The sequence below is a fragment of the Prionailurus bengalensis genome, chromosome D4 (assembly GCF_016509475.1).
Source record: "Prionailurus bengalensis isolate Pbe53 chromosome D4, Fcat_Pben_1.1_paternal_pri, whole genome shotgun sequence".
Classification (NCBI taxonomy): domain Eukaryota; kingdom Metazoa; phylum Chordata; class Mammalia; order Carnivora; family Felidae; genus Prionailurus; species Prionailurus bengalensis.
The window spans coordinates 38,675,180-38,694,937 of record NC_057359.1 but is presented as its reverse complement, the minus strand read 5'-3'; positions in this window follow the sequence as shown (position 1 = coordinate 38,694,937).

Below are 19,758 nucleotides of genomic sequence, written 5' to 3'. Positions count from 1 at the left end.
TTCTTTCATCATTCCCCAAAGGAAAAGCAGTAATAAGTAGGATACCAGACATTTGTGCAATCTCTCTGAGATCATAAAGGCTAACAAAGGGAATGCTTTCAAATGCGAAAATACTTTACAACTTCTTTGCAACAGACACTATTCAGTAAATACACACAACGGTATTCATTGCCTGGAGACACACCATCTTGGATTGTGATCCTGGCAGGTATCAGAGATTCTACAAGGTTGGACAGGTTAAATTCTTACAGGAAAGACCTCTTTGGAACACCCAAGGATTACATAAAGTATAGCTGTCCTTCAGATGTGATTTTATTTTGAGTTGTTGTTGTTGTTGTTCAGTGACCCTTCCTAACTACACACAGAATACTTTTCATTCACTTACCCTGACCGATTTATCTTCAGCAATCCTGGTTTGTATAACCGAATTTACCTTGCCCTTTACTGCGTTTAGGTAGATGGAATGGGCTTTAGACTTCTGAAACTATTTGTAGACCTTTGCCTTCACATGTTTGAAATAAATGTGAGGCATTAATTTTAGTCAGACAACACTGAGCCCTGTTCACTTGGGAAAATGCATCTCAATGCGTAATTTATCATCTAGGACCTGTCCACTAGTTCGTTACTCCCTGGGAGTAAATTAGGCACTTTGAAAGGTGCATTAAACTCTTCCTGGCTACTAGGTAACATTTAGGGCTGTGAGGCAATAATTTACCTAATGGTACCTTGGTGACCTCCAAAAGTTTATGTTGTTTCAAAAGTTTCTAATTTTCTTCCACAAAATAATTTATGCACTAGGAGGTCAGGGAATGCTTATAAATATGTTTCTAGGGAGGCAACAGCTATTGACTAGAATAAATAAGATAACATTGTCATCCTAATGCACAAATGAAATGTTTCATGAGTGTGTTATCTATACTATCCATGGAATAGATGTACAGCTCACAGAACAATTTATTTCTTGGGGATTTCTTTTTTTTTTTTTAACTTAAAAGGCTGCCCTGCATTTTACTGTAATTAGTAATGCTTCATTGCTGTAAGGATTTCCAGATCCACATCACTGCATTTTTCCATAGTCCAAACACACTTATCCAAAGTTAGAATACTATGCTAAATATACTAACACTTTCAACAGCAACTTATATCCTGCCTCTTTCTTCCAGCCATAACACAGCTTCATCCATATTAAATTACTTGGTCATTAAGTTTTGCTATCTCCTACTTCAGTCATTCTCTTATTTATTAAAATGCATCAAATTAAACTTGATCCACCAAGTCAAGTAAACGTGGTATGCTTTGGATTTTACTTCCATTGGGCGGGGGTGGGGGGGGGATAGCATTACCGATATAAAGAACTAAAAACATTCATCCATTCTAGGATGCAAAGGTTTTCACATTGTAATGTCTCTAAAATTTGGATACACCTTATAGATGTGTCTTGTTAAATGTACTTGGCGCCGTTTTTATCTGTCTTGTCATAAAATGATGGTACATCTTATGCTTGATGGCATGGTAGGTTTTTGAAATATAATTTTACCTTGAAAGTTTAAAGATGAAGACTTGAGTGAAAAGAGTTCTAAAAACATGAAAATATTTCCATGAACGAAGGCAGAAGCTGATAGTATTTTCATACCCATCTCAGTCAAACTGTCAGTCTGAAGATGAGCTTATCTGAATATTTATTGAGTTTATTCAGTTTAATAAAATGTTATTCAGTTTATTCTGAATGGGGCAGAAACTGACAATTTTATGGAAGTAAAACCTGTGTGAAACTTTAAGGGAACAGATATACGCCATACTAAAAGAAGTAGAAATATTTGTTTAAATAATAATGAAAGATTATTTTTACTACTCCCCCAAGGAATGGAGAGTGAAATGATCCACCATGAAACACAGCTTTGGGGAGAAGCGCCGACCCAATAAAACTTATGTTTACAACTAAAATATTTTCTTTTATCAGGAAGAAAAACCTGTAAGGGAATGTCTTTTTCAGGATAACTGCACTCAAATGGTCTCAATTGCACCTACTTTGATTGAACCTCTTTAGAGGGAACATCAAGTTCCCATGTCAGTGAAAATAGGGAAGAGAGATAGTTCAAAAAAGGAGAGTGAAAGAAGAAGGAAGGAAGGGAGGGAGGGAGGGAGGGAGGGAGGAAGGAAAGAAGGAAGGAAAGAAGGAAGAGAAAATGAGCAAATTTTACAATATATTAAGATATAGAATTCCTGAACCTAAAACCTTGTTGTTATCCTGAATGCTAGGAAGATATTTGCCTAAACGTTCTGCACATTTTCATTAACAAACAATAATAAGTAGACAAACGTGCCTTATTCTCTCAGTAAAATGTGATGCTCATTAGAGTTTGCTTGTTGTATTATCCTAAAGTACCAGCATACAACTGGGAATCCCACTTCTAGTTTCCAAAATGTTAAAATTCCAAAATGTGATTTCATGAGTACCTAACACCAAGCTCTCTGGCTGAAACCCTTTTCAGGAGAGATTTGATTCCAATTTAAACAAGAAGCTAAGACATAATTAAATTCTCAAATGAAATATATATAGTTGAATACTCTTTGAATTCATGCTCTTAAGTCCAACAAATCAACAAACTATTATACAATAAGAATGTTGGATGTGCCTACATACTTCTGTAGAATTAACTCAGTATTTCTCTGTGAAGCGAGGAGTTAGGTAGGAAATACATTACAATAGTAAAAGTTCAGAGGCCTTCTGCACTGTTCTAGCCAACGTCACAACACAACTTCGCGGTGAAATTGAGTCTATTGGATATTCAAATATATATCCAGATATTCAAAACTTTACTAATAGTTACACATCTACAAATTTCACAATTGCCTGAAATTATTTGAGTATCTTATTTTTATGATCTTTATAATTATAGAAATAATTAACACGAGTAAGAAAGTTTCAACTTAATTGAAAATTAGGGAAAATATGATAACCATTTTTTTTCTTTAGGATTCACTATTTTTACCTTGTGAGTATAACCATGGTGTGCTGGCAGGCAGCAAATGCTGTTAAGTTAGAAAAACATGACGTCCAAAATCTTATTTGCTACTTATTATTTCTTTTTTTATTATTTTTTTAATGTTTATTATTTTTGAGAGAGGGAGACAGAGAGCAAGCAGGGTTGGGGCAGAGAGAGAGGGAAACACAGAATCGGAAACAGGCTCCAGGCTCTTGAGCTGTCAGCACAGAGCCTGACGTGGAGCTCGAACTCACAGACTGTGAGATCATTCCCTGAGCTGAAGTCAGCCACTTAACTGACTGTGCCACCAAGGCACCCGCTACTTAGTATTTCTTTAACACCCAGTAAATAATATTAGTTCTTTGAACCCTCGTTTCCATGTCCATAAGATAATGATAATGATATTTATTTTTATAGTTATTGAGAAGATTAAATGAGTCGATGTATGTAAAGCACCTGGCACATAAGGTACATTCAATTATTGGTTACTTAAAACAAATCCATAGTAACTGAAGAGTGGCGATAAGCTACCTTTTTGTTCTGTAGATTAGAATCGACTTGATGCTTTACCCCTAATTTCTTTATAAGTTGCATAAGCATTTAGTAATTCAGCTCAATACATATTTGTTGAATTCTGTGATAGGTCTAGAGAGAATCAAAACTATAAAGTGTCTCCCACAGAAGTGCTCAGAGAGCAGGTTGGCATACCAATAAACATTCACAGTAGAAGAGCCCTGGACCTTTAGTTTGTGGTCTTAACAAGCAGTGAGGGATTCCTTACGGCAAAACTGTGATGTAGAAAATTACTGATGGCAGGTACCATGAAACCACTGACGAGAAACAACCAGAAAGATGAAATTGAAAATACTACCTAAAACACAAAAACAGCATCCGGAAAAATAGGAGGAAAAAAAACGTACAAGGACATATTAACACCCAGATAACTTTTAAGATGGCTTGGAGACAAGAAGACTCAGCAAATATATCTGGTAGAAATAGAATGGAATGAGAATCTTGGTCACCTTGCTGGTTTGATAGGTTAAAAGACACATAAGCTAAAACCCCACGTTCTCTTTGCTGTAGAAGACAGCTAATCAGAGGGCTATTTTAGCTTAGTTCACATATTAGGGTCAATGGTCTTTTAGGATGACAAACTTACTATTTCTTGCTTGAGGTTTTAGGTCCACGAGGCATGGGATGATTTATTTCACTGATGAAGAAATGTTGGATGGCCTTTAGGGAGACATAAAATGACCCAAGAATTTGTGGGTCATAAGGGAAACTCTGATCACAGTTTTTTAGTGGCTCTGCACCTCCCCCCTCATTCTTTATCTTTTCTGCCCTCCCAAATCCCTATGTCCTCTTCTCGTCTCATATGGGACAGATGATCTCTCACATTTGGTTCTTTTAGAATTATAGCATCTAGCCCAAACAAGCACATTAATAACTTCCAAGAATAAAAAGGCAGTTTTCCTTCATCTAAAATAAATTTTTGTGCCAACTGTTTGGAGAATACTGTGTTCTCTATTTCAGCACACCAGGAGTAGGGAGTAGGGTATGAGGAATGACTGAAGTTCAGCTGTAAATCAAGGTGTCCATCTCTAATCAACTTGTAATCAAGGTCATGATCAGAATATTGTTTAGTAACGGCATCTTTGGTAACAATGCATTTAATAGTTAATTACCCAGCGTTTCCAAAGATATCTCATCTTCTGTTGCCAAAGATTCTCTCTCTTTCACACACACACACGCACACACACACACCCTTTTTTTTTCCTTTTTGGAAAAAGCTTATGTAGTGGGAGATGATGATGATAAAGGGGAGAGCACAGTGGTAAAGGGGCAATGGGATGAGAAAGCTGTAGAGATTTCGTGCCTACTATAAGTGAGAAATTTGAAAATGGAAAAATATTTCTAATAGTTATGTGTGCTGCCTAAATCCCGTTAAACGAATATTCAAAATGTAAGTTTTCTTCAAGAACCAATAGACACTGCCATTTTTTTCTATGTTACACCATATAGACTTGGGGCCATAAAGAGCCTCAGGTGTTATATATGATATAAATTTATATATAAGGGAAATATGTGTATATATATTTTGTAAGAACAACTTCTTATTTATCTTCAAGTCTTTCACAACACCGACCGTAGCATTTTGCCCGTGACAGGCACTCAATAAATATTCACTAACGCCATACAAAGAAGTATGGCTCTGAAGTCAGTGTTGGCCAAGCTGGAAGCATTGTGCTATGTTTGTAAAGTCATAGGACTGGTGGCGTGGAAACATGTCAGCTATAAACCCAATGGCTTTGGAGCCTTCATCAAGTTCTTTCTCTTCCCTGGAATCAGGGTCTTCCTCTGGATTATAAACGGACCGACTAGGTCATCTCTCCCTGGCTTTCCAACATTGTCAGTCCAACGTTTTAACCTTATATGTCTGCAGGTAGTTTTATTTAGTATGGATGGACTAAGGATTATGTAGCCAAAAACTTCATCAGATCTGCTTTGGCATTCTTCAAGGTTATGTTCGGGTTCCTATTGTTCACTGTTACAGGATAATAATAACGAAGGGCATTGGAAAGCACTTGTACACAACTTGTGCCACTACTGTCTGAATTACTTGAGATGATCCTCTCAACAATTAAATGAATTGTAAATCAGTACAGTATATAATAGAGTCAAAGTGACTTATGCAAATATCCCATTGATATGATTTGAGAGCCTCAGAGATAGCACTAGTCTCATTTATCTTGAAAAGGACAAAAAAAAAATCACACCGACAAGACGATGTAGCCCTGTAACAGAACTCAGAGTATTTACTGTGTGTTCCAGGCCTGGTGCTAGTCACTCAACAAACATTCCCTCCTTTGCTTATAATAACCGTCATAAGAAGACCTCGTTTTAGCTGCCGAGTTATCTCTCAGAGACAACACTGCTTGCAATCGGCATAACAATCACAAGTCAGTAGGGATGAGGGGTTAAGGATGGGTTTGGTTTTTCATTAGAGTTACAGGGAATACATTGGGCCAATTTGCATTTATGAATTTAAATTTGTAAACACACTACTCCAGCCAGTGTTCTTGAAGGAATTGACTTTAAGAAGAGAGACGTTAGAAATCTGCAAATGGATTTTACTTGCACTAATAAATTTTGCTAGAAATATCCTTTGTCCTATTCTCAGCTGGTTCATTTGGAATTTGCTCTTCCTTACGAGTAGGCGAATTAAAGATTTATTGTCCTTAGAACATGTGGAAATTAGAAAATGGACTAATGGAATCCATTAATATCCTCTCAACAATTAGATTAATTGTAGATCAATACAGTATATTAATAGAGTCAAACTGATTTATATAAATATCCCATTGGGAAAGCCTCAGAAAGATAGTACTGGTCTCAATTATCTTGAAAAGAATAAAAATATCATACTTACAAGACAAAGACTTCCTTCCCACCTTGTATTTTAACAACCTGGAAATGAAAATAAAACAAATTAGCCTGTCTTGCCTAATGATAACATCTCAGTCCGGATTGAAAACTGAACATCTAATAATAGCAAATTGAACAGCATTCTTGAAATAAATTCTTAGTTGTGCATTCCACAGTCAAATATTTGTATTGTTTTTAAAAAAGATTTTAGATAATAATTGTTATTTTAGTTTAGATGTCCTTTTCGTTTTCAAGATGCAAGTAACTCTGTAAAACGGGACTGATAAAATATGATTGATATAACAGTTGCCCTCCCCTGTACACATTCTCCATAAACCTCAAAGCCTAACCTCAAAGATAAAAAAAAAAAAAAAATACAATTCCAAAGGAAAATTACTGCAAAAGTACTTTGTGTTAAATTGGCATCAGACATAAAAATAAAATAATGTCCGTAAAGCTTAAGGGACTAATTAAGATTCTAATGTGGTCTTATTCCTAGGAAAATATTAGGCATCATGATTCAAGAAGCCTTGTGTTTCACAAATTAAAATAAAAACAATTGAGGTAGTCAGTCTATTAAAATGTTCCAGGGTTGAAATTTAATGAAAATCTTTAATTAATTTATATTAGGATCACATTTTGTCATTATCAGTGAGAATCATTAGGAAAATAGAGAATGGTATGAACTGCCCACATTCCCATTTAAAAAAGAAGCGGGGGGAGGGGGGGTGAGGTCAAAAGGTAGACCGCAGCAGTTCAGTAAGAGAAAGAAAACAAACTATAAATTATCTTCTGCAGGACAGCATGTTCAGCCAGATACTACAGGTTTTATTTTTTTTATCGCTCGTAGTGCTCCGGCACCCTTGCTTATGAGTTTAGATTTAACGAATGCATAGCTGAGCTCCACGTTTACTCCGCTCCAAATGAGAGTTTGGGACATACACACTCATGTTGCCTTAAACGAGATGGGATTCCCTTAGATCCTGCACAATTTGGAGCAGAATAAAGAAATCGGCTTTAATTCTGGGGGAAAGGTGGAGAAAAGACCAAACATCCTTTTCCATTTCCACTGACAGCATACAGAAATGAAAAGCAAGAAGGAAGCATAAGATACGTCGAAAGCTGTTTCTCATTATTCTGACTCAAGAGGAAAAAGTAACGTACATTGGGTTGACATGAGGTATTGATTGTCATATCACTGATTACGAATTTAATTTCCATTAACATAGATGTCAGAAGCCCTTCCGCTGACATCAAATACCCATCCACTGTGACTTAGATGCACCTTAAATTCCTATGCTGCTTCCAAAGAAAAGGTTTATGTAATTTAATTTTTAGTGCATATTTGAATTTTTTTTTTCCAACGTTTATTTATTTTTGGGACAGAGAGAGACAGAGCATGAACGGGGAAGGGGCAGAGAGAGAGGGAGACACAGGATCGGAAACAGGCTCCAGGCTCCGAGCCATCAGCCCAGAGCCCGACACGGGGCTCAAACTCACAGACCGCGAGATCGTGACCTGGCTGAAGTCGGACGCTCAACCGACTGCGCCACCCAGGCGCCCCTTTAGTGCATATTTGAAAGCATCAGATTAAAGACAGCAGACTTGTGTTGGTCAATAAAAAAAAAAAATCCTGCCTAATCGGCCATACCATTCTAAGAGCATTCCAATTAATACAATTGGACACTCAGTGATTATTCTAATCCTTAGTTGAGGGTAGAAAGGATTGGTAGCACACACCAAGGGGTCCAAACACAAGCTTTTTCCAAAATGACCCACAAAGGTAGTTGTTTTTCATCAAAATGACATTGAAGTCTTCTCCGCACAAGTGTATTCATTTCTACAAATGCCTCACAAGGAACGTGAAGTTAAAACCAGAAGTAATCTGATCCCCGCCAACTAAATGTTCTAGGATGAACTTCCACATTCTCAAATTTTTAGCAATGACACAAGATGAAATGCAAAGAAAGGAAAAGTTTGAGAAAGAGCAAAGACTGTTCAGAGGGAATGATATTAACCTTAGGAAACTTAAGTCCATAATTCCCAAGGTTCACTCAGGAAGGATTTTCCTACCACCCCAGTTCGAGAACAGATGGTGTTCTGGTGAGAAAAAAATTGGAGGACTCCAACGTTAGGTTCTGAATACCTTACGTCAGCTTCCCGATTCAAGTGTCTAAATCACACCTTCTAAAAGGAATGGTTAAAATAATACCAAACATGTATAATGAGTAGAATGAAAAGGTACCATGTCAAGTGTTTTGCATGGATTATCTCCTTTACTCATTGCAACAGCCTTCAGAAGCAGGTACAAAGATTGTCTGTATGTTATTACAGTGAGGTTAAATATTCCCCAGGAACACAGTCATTAAACCGTGGAGCAGAGATATAATAAGTTCAACTGTGTCCTGGACTTGGGGCCCCAGTTCTAGTCACGTTACTTCCTGGGGCCATGATGTGAATATGGTAGCCACTATTTCAATTTGAATTAATATACATTAAATACACTGAAAACGCATTTCCTCAATCACAATAGCCACTTCTGAAACCCTCAACAGCTACTGTATTTCATAGTGCAAATAGAACATTACCATCATCACAGAAAGTTTTATGGGACATCGCTGTTTTAGGACATCGGTTTCCCCTTGGCAATTTTCCTTTCTCTTCCAATTCCTCATGATATTCTAAACCAGAATTATGTCCACAGAGAACATGTAGGCTGTGATAAATCTTTTCTTCCCACCTCCCCAGGAAAGGGCTACCATCTCCTCATCTGAAGAAAAATGTTTCTATCCCACTTCTCAAAACAAAGCTGTTTTAACAATAAAAAAATGATTAGGAATGAAAGCTTAAAATTATTATCAAGTAGAGATGTGAAGGGTACTCTGTGGGAGTCAATGTGGACTTTTCACCAAACCATCTGTATGATCTTTGACAGCCGAGAAAGAAAAGCAAGTAAGAAGATTATGAAGCATATTTTATGGTGTTGATGTTATTTTGGCATCACATAAAGTACTGATGAAATTTCACTGGGGAATGCTGCTATGTGCAGTTCGGCATAGAATGCTATAGGAGGACATTCTAAGTCTGAGAATACACATCAGAGAATAATCAAAATGATTCAGTGCTAAATCATGACAAAGATTACCCAGTCTTGGCTTGAGTCCTACAGACAAAAAGATGTTAAGGAATATCTGTGGAGGTAAATGAGATCCAGAAGGGAGCAGAACAGGTTATTGCCAATAATCTTCCAATAATGGCAACCTACTTGAATGTTAGTTAGTAATGTAAGTAGCTGATCATTAAACCAAGAATTAAAATGTTAGGCAGTGTACCCAAAACCCAAACTCAAACATGATAAAGAAATCAACTCAGGCAGAACTTTAATTGTGCTTTTTTGAAGGTAGAAAAATAAAGCTTTCAAAAATATTGAAAGAACTAAAATAACGATTTCAGCTGAGCTAGGAAAGTATGTGAAAAATGAAATAAAGAATCAGTATTGTTGGCTTACACACAGTCTGGCTTATTTGTGGTTTTCATTCCTAAAGGGAAGGTGTACTATCTTATGACATAATATGCTCCATTAATTTGTTTGCGATGTCTTTGAAAACTGGTGCAACTTCATTGGAGACATAAGAAAAAAAATCTTAGAATCTTGATATTTCCTTATTGAAAGAAGCTTTGGGACGTCCTATAGTCCATCCCCTAAATTTCCTAAGTGAGGATACTGAGACCCGGAAATGGTCAATAATTCAACCAAGGTCACTCAGTTTGTTGGCTACCGAGGGGACAGAAACCTTGGCACAAGATGAATAATTACAGCCAAAGTGCAGCCAGAAGCAGTGACTCTATCATATGTGACTGAGGACCTGAGAAGTTTAGGTGGGATGGTCTCAAGGGCCCGTCCAATCCTAACATTTTGAGAATTTTGTTCAATCAAAAATAACCCTTACAATTTTATTTGGGAATAAAAAATTTTAAAGCAGAAAAGGAAAAAAAAATGCATGAAGTCCCCATCCCAGGAACACTACTCTACGTCCATCATAGATCTTGCCATAGAGGGCACAGATATTACACACTGGAAATGCCCTGTGTGGAATCCATAGCAACCATCTTTTTAAGAATAGCGTCCATCCCTCTTTCATCTTTGTATCCTTAGGCCTGGAGTGATGCCTGGAGCATGAAAACTGTTTACTGCTTTGAACTGAAGTCTTATTCTAGACGTGGGAAAACACAGGGCCAACCTGACTAGGAGGACCTTCTGCCGATTTCATCCACGCATTCTCAACAGGGGAAGTATTGCCCCAGGGATGGGGGGCGGGATTTGTTCTTGAGAAGTGAAAAATTACCTAGAAAACACAGATATACATCGGGTGTATAAAGACTTATACGGGATAGTGGGAGTATTAAGATTTTGTGAAGGAGGGACAGTTAGAAAAAAAAACAAAACTAAAAAACGTTTCTTATGGGAACAAAAATGAGAAAAATTAAAGAGGTTGAGAAAGACTGGTCTAAGCCGATAGAAATTCTGCTAAGTGAAGCAAATAAAGATCACAAAATCAGAGGAAAGATAGCACGTTTTTAGACTGATCCTATTTGGGCCTCAAAAAAGTTTAAAATATCTCACATTCTGTTTACTGGCTCCTAGACAATATAAAAATAATTTCTCAAGCTCCCCTTTTCCCTCTGAGTAGGAAGTTCCCATAATAGATCAGTCCAATTTCGTAGATGGTTATTAAAATGGCCTTAGTTTGTTCTTATGATTCAATCGTTCAATTTAGAGCTTCATTTTCATGTCCCATCCAAAGCCATCTTCTTTCCAAGCATGTATTACCTGTTTCTTGGAAACTCTTTTCCTTCCTCCGGGCACCCCGGTTCTCCCTGTGATCCCTGTGATCTCCCAGCGACACTAGCCTTCTATCCTCATCTGACTCATGAATTCCTCCTTCCCATTCAGGGTATGAGGTTCTATGGAATCCCTCTTCCAACCCCTTGGAAACCTCCGTGTTTCTCTGAGACCTGTAAGGTATAATATTGCAGCTTCCCCAAATCTTGAGGCCCTCCTCATTTGGTGTCACTGAGGGCAAGCACTCCTGTCCTCTGTTCCACAAGGAAGTAAGACGGGGAAGTACCTTCCCCTCCCCAGCACTGCACTGCCATAAAACAGAACTGCTCCTTCCCAGTGCCTCCTCTGCTATTCCCCCTACCCTCCCGCTGCTCCACTCCAAAGTGGGCTGGCTTCTCCCAAGGCCCCCAGTGAGAGGTGGCAGGCCTCTACAAACAATTCTTCTTTAAACATCCGCTGTGAAATTCTTCATTCTCGGTGGTTTCTTCATTCTCAACTGTGAGCTTTATTTGCCAAATCAAGCCCTAGACTCCCATCATCATATGGTTAAAACAGCTGCCCTTTGGCTTAGGGACTATGCTAAGCATTTGATACGCACTATCTCATTTATTTCCCATTTCCAAACAGTAAGGTTCATAGTATTTTCCTCTACAGGTGAGGAAGGTGAGTGTTTGAAGTTAAACAACTTTTCTTAGGCACACAACAAACAAGCTGTTGAGCTGTTAATGGAATCCAGACCAGGAAGGCTCTCGATCCCAAGCTCTTAACCAATCATTTTTTTTTAAAGTGAAAGTGAATTATAATTAACTTCAGTGGAGGCCTGCTTAATAGATATCTTTCTTTCGAGAGACTTGGCATGTGGCCTGCCTGAAAACCTGTATCTAAAGTTGGGTCTCAGGGGGGTGCCTGGGTGGTTCAGTCGGTTGAGCTTCCCACTTTAGCTCAGGTCATGATCTCACGGTTCACGTGTTCGAGCCCCGCCTCAGGCTCTGCGCTGACAACTCGGAGCCTGGAGCCGGCTTCGGATTCTGGGCCTTCCTCTCTCTCTGGCACCTCCTCCCTCTCAAAAATGAATAAACGTTAAAGTTGGGTCTCAGGAAAACAAACGTTAATAATTTATCTCAACAATTTTACCTTTCTACCTGGATATATCACATCTTATTTTGTCAACCAGAATCAAGAGAAGTGTTGCCTATGGAAGGCTCAATAATGAAAAATAACATGTTAGCACCCAGGTATTAGGGGGAAGACTCAAAGAGCTGAAGACACTTTGCCTATTATTGATACCCGCCCCCCATAATTGTTATGTGTAGAAGCAGAAAGAAGATAAGAGATTCTGCCTAAGTACTAGGAATATTTCCAAAATAGCCTAGCTAACATTTGGGGCCACCATAACTGAATCAGAGCACTGCATCATTTCTGGTTGATAGATGAAAAATCTGTTGTAAGTCTGGCCAAGAATTCTGGACCCTGTGCCATCCCTGATTCATCTGTGTCACCAGGGCCTGAATCACAGCTGTGTGACCTCAGCCGATTGATGAAAAACAGAAGAGAGAAGAGAGGAAAGGATTTGAAGGAGATTTGACTTAGAAGTTGGTATGCTTTATTTCTTACCTACAAATCCTTGTAATCACATCTGTGTGTGGATAGTTTCTACAATTCATTATTAATCTCACAGATGTTTATATGGCAAACAGTGTAGATACTCATGTCCAGTCCTTACAAAATATCAGTTTCTTGGGGAAATATCTTTAGCTTTCTACTCCCCATAGATCCTCTATGAGCAGGCTTTAGTTGACTCTAGAGATAATCCAATGATCTGCTGATTGGGGGTATGGGTCAGTCCCAGTGGTTACCTGGCCAACTCACTAAAAACACACTCCAATCTTTCAGTTGTACCTGTTAACAATGGCATTGGATGTCCTCTGTCTGAAGAATTTTCCTTACTTGTATAAGGATTTCAAGGCCTTCCCAGAATCTCCCAGGTTAGTTTCATTAAAACTTATATGGGAGTAATCTAGCGTGTTGGGGTTTTAGTTTTCAGGGCAGTTGTCTTCTCTGAGGAAAGAATTCTGGAACCAGCATTTCTTCCTCCTAAATGAGCAGAGATCATAGGATAGTCAGAGATCAAGGTCTGTGCGTCCAGCATAGGCAACTGCAAAAAGATCACTGAGGTCTCTTTAAATTTTAATACAGCAGACAGCAGAGATGCTGGGAATGCCAAATTCTTAAACATGTCCGATGAATTACACCAAATTCACATTCTTGTTGGCCAAGTGCTACAGCTAGCCTATGTGGAGACTTTAGAGACATTCTTCAGCAAACCTTTCTAATTTGGACGGCGATGAAGTTAAATCAGTGTCTTGGGAGAATTACTAATTCACTGAAAACAAAAACAAAAACTTTGGAGGGGAGTAGGGTAGGAAAGGAGGGAAGGACAAAACGGATTCTGTTCTTTCGTACGCACAGATCAAGTGTCCAGGCACTATGTCTGAAAGTTGAAGCAATTGTTTGGAAACGGTTAAATAAGGAGGCCTGATGGTCAAACAGGTCAGAAAACCACTAATGACCCTCAGTCTTAGAACATCTTTGCTGCATTTCCATTGTCTCATCCAGAAAACAGAGCTACAATCGGCCACTGATACTTTAGAGATTGCGGTGTCCACTGCCTATGTTTGGGACCAGAGCTTGAGCAGATGGGACCTCATCCCCAACCCCAGTCTTGGAGAGGAGCACCAACACCTCCCATCACCCACAGGAACCCTTTGAGTCCCACCAGTAAAAAAAAAAATTGTTTTTAGAGCCACCATGATTACTAGAAATGCAAATCTATGGCATAAAAATGTAAGAATTGATGAATTGAAGTTTCCAGAAAACTTTTTCACTTATTCTGTAAATACTTTTTGAGGGTCTCCTACACATGGAGCACCGTAGTAGGCCCTTGAAAGCACCAGTGAACACAACAAACATCCCTACTTGCAATGGGTTTACCTTTTAGCTGTAAAGAATCAAACCTCACATCCCCCTGCAAGTGCTGCAGGGGATCTGCTTTGAGTTTTGATACAATATTCATTTTCTTTAAAAACAGTCCACTCTCAGGGAGCCTGGGTGGCTCTGTCGGTTAAGCGTCCAACTTCAGCTCAGGTCATGGTCCTATGGTTCATGAGTTCAAGCCCCACATCAGGTTCTATGCTGACAGCTCGGAGCCTGGAGCCTGCCTTGGATTCTGTGTCTCCCTCTCTCTCTGCCCCCCCGCCCCCGCTCACACTCTTTCTCTGTCTCCCAAAAATGAAGAATTGTCCAAAAAATTTTTTTTAATTTAAAAAATATACTATCAAAATTTTTTTTAAATTTTTTTAATGTTTATTATTTATTTTTGAGAGAGAGAGAGAGAGCAAGCAGTGGAGAGGCAGAGAGAGAGGGAGACACAGAATCCAAAGCAGGCTCCAGGCTCTGAGCTGTCAGCACAGAGTCTGACTGGGGGCTCGAGCTCACAAAAGGTGAGATCATAACCTGAGCTGAAGTCAGACACTTAACCAACTGAGCCACCTATCTGATAGTCGTCCCTATCAAAATAAAATAAATAAATAAATAAATAAATAAATAAAGGAGGATGAGCAGAAGAGATTAAAGTAAGGGGAATAGGAAAGAAGTGAAAAGTATTTTGTATAATCAAACTTCATAACCCCAATCTTTAGCAAATTAAATTTTAGAAGTAGAAGAAAACTGCCAAAGTCATGTCATGAGAGCTTATTTTCAGTTGACTTCTTCATCCACCGTGTTTGTAGACTGAACAACAAGTTGGACGGGTGCCTGCGTGGCTCAGTTGGTTGAGGATCTGACCTCAGCTCAGGTCACAATCTCCCGATTCACAAGTTCAAGCCTCAAGTCAGTCTCTGTGCTGATAACTCAGAACCTGGAGCCTGCTTCAGATTCTGTGCCCCTGTCTCTCTCTGCCCCTCCCCACCTCGTGCTTGGTCTCTCCCTCTCTCTCTCTCTCTCTCTCTTAAAACTAAGTATATGTTAAAACAATTTTTTTAAAAAGTTGGAGAATGCATTACATGGAGAATGTGTTGTATTTTAATTTAACATCACATCTGTCAGTCTCATTCAACTTCTAAGAAACAGGTCCAGATTTATGTTAATTTTGCCCTAATTTCCATTAACTAATCCATTTATTAAGCATCCTCTATATTTCAGACATCCTGCTAGGTCATTTGCGTAGTATTATGTCTACATGTTAAATCTTAATGTAGTTATTACCCCCATTCTGAGGTGAGAAAATAGACACTCAGAGATTAAATAACCTGCTCAAGATCACCCTGCTAGTAAATGGATCTAATTCTTTATTTCTCTAATGATTTAGTCCTCATCTATAAATGGAGGGTAACGATAACTACTTCGTAGAAATGTTCTAAGAATTACAAATAATACGTGAAAAGTTGCCGCGATGGTACCTGGTACGTAAAAGGCTGTCCAATAGCTGAGAGCTCTTGTATTATATGTCTCATGTGTCAACTGAGGATAACTTGTACCCCTAAATGTAAACACAACTGTATCAAACTTCCACTATTTGTCCTGCCAAAAACCCATTGTCCTCCGTGATATTTCCATAATTAACCAGCGGTTGATGTTCGCCTCTGTGCTTTCCTAATTCCAGGAAACGTGCTGTTCACTCTGTAGCTTATAGCGGTTCCACGGTTGGAACAGCATAAAGTCGAATATTAGACACCTTTGTTCTTGAAACCCCCTTAGCCATTCCAGCCGGTATTGCTGCAGTTCCCAGGCTTAAACAAGTTCGCTTCCTCCGGGGAGGAAGCGAGCGTTGCGAGCTCTCCGTCCTTCTCACCACTGTCGCCTCAAGGCTTCAGCCTTAGCCCCGAGCAGCTTTTCAAGGCGTTTTCCTAAGGCAAACCATTTCCCTTTTCGGAATGCCCTTGATATCAGACAATCAAGTAAGTGTTCACCCAACTACCTGACTGTTAGTTGCTAAAGCACCTAGCGGGCCCCTCATTTATCAACTGGGGAGTGGGTCTGTGGCCTGGGCCCTGAGGCTCGCTGGGTAAAAGACCGCGGACAAATCGCTCCGGCATGTATCCTCTCAATTGTCAAAATAAGAAAGGTTGGACTAGATGGGCAGCCGATCCCTTTTCGCTCAGTCATTTTATTCTCTTCAGGGCTTTCAGATCATTTCCTTTCTCATAAATTTCGGCACACAGGGTGGAGTTGGGAGTGGAACTGGAGAATATTTCATAACCAATCATACGTGAAAGACACTTTACGCATAAGGAAAAACCATCAGTTTTGTTTTCGCTGGTTCACCAAAAATGAAAGGAAAGCCACAAACTCTCCTTTAGCGCTTCCAATCAGGGTGTGCTATATGACCGCACTAATACACACAGGGCCAAAGGAGATACAATGTTTTGAAAATGATGGTAAAAGGGCAGAAATGTAATTGCTAAGGACAAATATGTTACAATAATATTGATGAGACCAGGAAATGTTTTCCTATCTTGCCACTCAGATGCAGGGAGATAACTGCTTTGTTATGCTGAGCCTTTGGCAGTTTTCTGCAGCTCCCACAGCAATATGTTTTTCTGTTCAAAAAAGAAATACATGCTCATTGCAAGGCAGTTGGAATATTCGAAAGGATACAAAAGCAAATGTAAATTACACATTCTATTTACTAGCTAGGAATAATCATGGTTAATGTTTTGATTTCTATCTATTGGACTTGATTAGAACCACGGTATACGCACACCATTTTACTCTGCCTTATTTTTCTTAGTGTGGGTGGCAATTGCATCTTTCACATCAACCTAGCATTGTTTTATGAAGTTTCGAGTCATGACTAAGGTCATATTAACCAGAATCAGGGTGCATTAATGGCCACGGAATTCGAATTATGACTTTATTTTCAGGTGAAGTAGCAACGCTGAGCACTTGCTTTCCGAAACTCTGAGGGAGACTGAAAGCCGTCTCCATATCTGAAGGTTGTTTTCATTTGTAGAAGCCATACCTTTTAGTCGCATGTCAAGGCAGTTGCTACAATATGCCTGGCAAGCACCTCATAGCAGGCCTCAAGAAGAGCCCGTTTGGGGGTGGGAGGTAGACACAATGAGGCTCAGGAACCAAAGCAACCAGGAGCAATATGGCGCCATGGGGAGCGTAGGTTCGAACCCAGGCTCTTAACCCTTGCTGGCTGAGTGGACTTACACAAGTTATCCTCTATAGGACTTTGTTTCTTAATATATAGTATTTTATCTCCTATCTCCCTGGGACTCTGCAGAAGCTAATTGATATTATGCCTGCCACTTGGCCCAGACTATAATTTTAAGTGAAAAATAAATATTAGCCATGCTTTCTTACTGTTATTATTATTCCCGCCAGTTTTCGACCAGTTCCAAAAAGCATAAGTCTCAGTGAAATATAATCGGGAAACACTTCAATTTTTCTCTGGTCAAAACTTTTCACTGCTATTCTTGATCTCCTTTTTCCCATCCTCAGCAATGTCTTGACTTAATGCCTTAACTGTTCTGGCCCTTCAGATTGTTAAAATCCAACGCTGTTTAATACTTCCATCTCAATTCCTGACCATCTTTTCTCATCATCTTACCTACTTTCCCAACTCTCCTCTCCCCCAGATGCCTTGAACTGGGGATCTGACTTCACAGAGTGAGGGCAGGTGGTGTGGCCCCAAAGACTTGCACTTGCTTGCCCTTCAAGACACAACAACCCTGACTGAGATAAGCAGGGAGAAGGAAAGAGGTAAGTGCTTATTACTGTCTCATTTCTTTACCGACTGCTTCCATGGACCTATCCCTACTGGGTGTTGCTTCTCTGGGTGGTCATGACTGACATCCTATACCTCATGCAATGTTGGCTCCCTATGAGATGCTGGCTTGAGTCCTCCAGACGGAGTCACATGAGGCTTCTCCCACAGCACGGTTATCTGACATGGTGTTCTGGGTCAATGTATCGGTTTTCTAGGGCCGCCACAACAAAGTGTTGCAGGGTGGGTGGCTTAAACAGCAGAGATCTTTCCGTCTCTCAGTTCTGGAAGCCAGAAATCTGAGACCAAAGTGTTAGCAGCGTTGATTCCTTGGCTTATGGCTGCGTCACCTCGGTCTTTGCCTTCCTTGTTCACTTGAGATTCTTCCTGTGTGTGTGTATGTGTGTGTGATTCAGTGTCCACATTTCCCCGTTTATAAGAACACTAGTCATATTGGATTAGGATCTATCCTAACGACCACATCTTAACTGATTACACTTACAACAACCCTATTTCCAAATAAAGTTGCATCCCTAATAAAATCCTGGGGGTTAGGACTTCAACATTTCAATTTTGGGAAGACAATTCAACCCTTAATAGTGAACCATTCTCACGCCAACCAGCCCCTCTCCAAACTTTTGCTTCTGAGGAAGTGCACGGGATGAGCCCCATGTTGTTACACCTATATTTATGGCAAGAAATCAGTGCCTAGGCCCTGTCACTCCCAGTCCTCCTGATTTGAGGAGGCATCTTAGACACCCAGCGTGAGCTCGCCTGCTTTGTGATTATAGGTGACTGAGCCTATCATGCCTCCCAGCAGATATTCTGACAGGAAGCCTACTTAAGTCCCAAAACTTTGTTTAACTTTTCATATTTATTTAACTCCTTTTTCCAAATCGGGTTGCCCCCAAATGATTGGCATGAAGCAAACATTTTGCTGCTCCTCTCCCTAGATCTCGTCTGTGGCAAGTAGAAGTACACGGAAAGAAATAAAGGCAACCGGGCAGCTTACTGATGCTTTGGTTACTTTACTCAAAGGCACATGCAGGCTTGCCTCTGTTCTGGTTTCCTAATATGACACGACGACTTATAGGAGGCACTCTTTGTAGACCCTACCATGGTTTTCATTTCTTCACTTTAAAATACATCTTCTCTTCGATACATTGCCCCCATGTTCTCATAGTTTAGAAAACTGGTTCCAGTATAATTGATTTCCAGTAAGACACTGTGGCAGGTTGTAGGCAGAGGCTTAACTGACAGAGAGAGTGGCAACCTCAGATCCCATGTGCCTGCCCAAAATAACCAATACCTTCCATGAGGGGCCCTTCTGGGCATAGAAATTCTATTTTTTTAACTCAAGAATGGGTAGAGAGAAGCACACCCAGTGGAAGCTAATTTTTTTCTCAGCTCCTAGCAGGAGTGAGAAAATCTTGGCCAATTTCACCATTTCTACAAAGCAGTGGTTCCAACCTATAGTCCCTGGATCAAGAGCATCGGCATCACCTGGGGTCTTATTAGAAATGCAAATGCTGGGCCCCCCACTCCAGACCTATGGCATCAGGAACTCAGGTGGGGTCCAGCCAGCTGAGTTTTAACAAGCTCCCAGGAGATTCTGATGCACGCTCGAATTTGAGAAGCACCGCTCTGAAGCCGTGGTTCTTAACCATGCCTGCACACGAGCACCTCTGGGGCTCTGAACAAAACAATTGTCAGGGTCCTAACCTCCATCA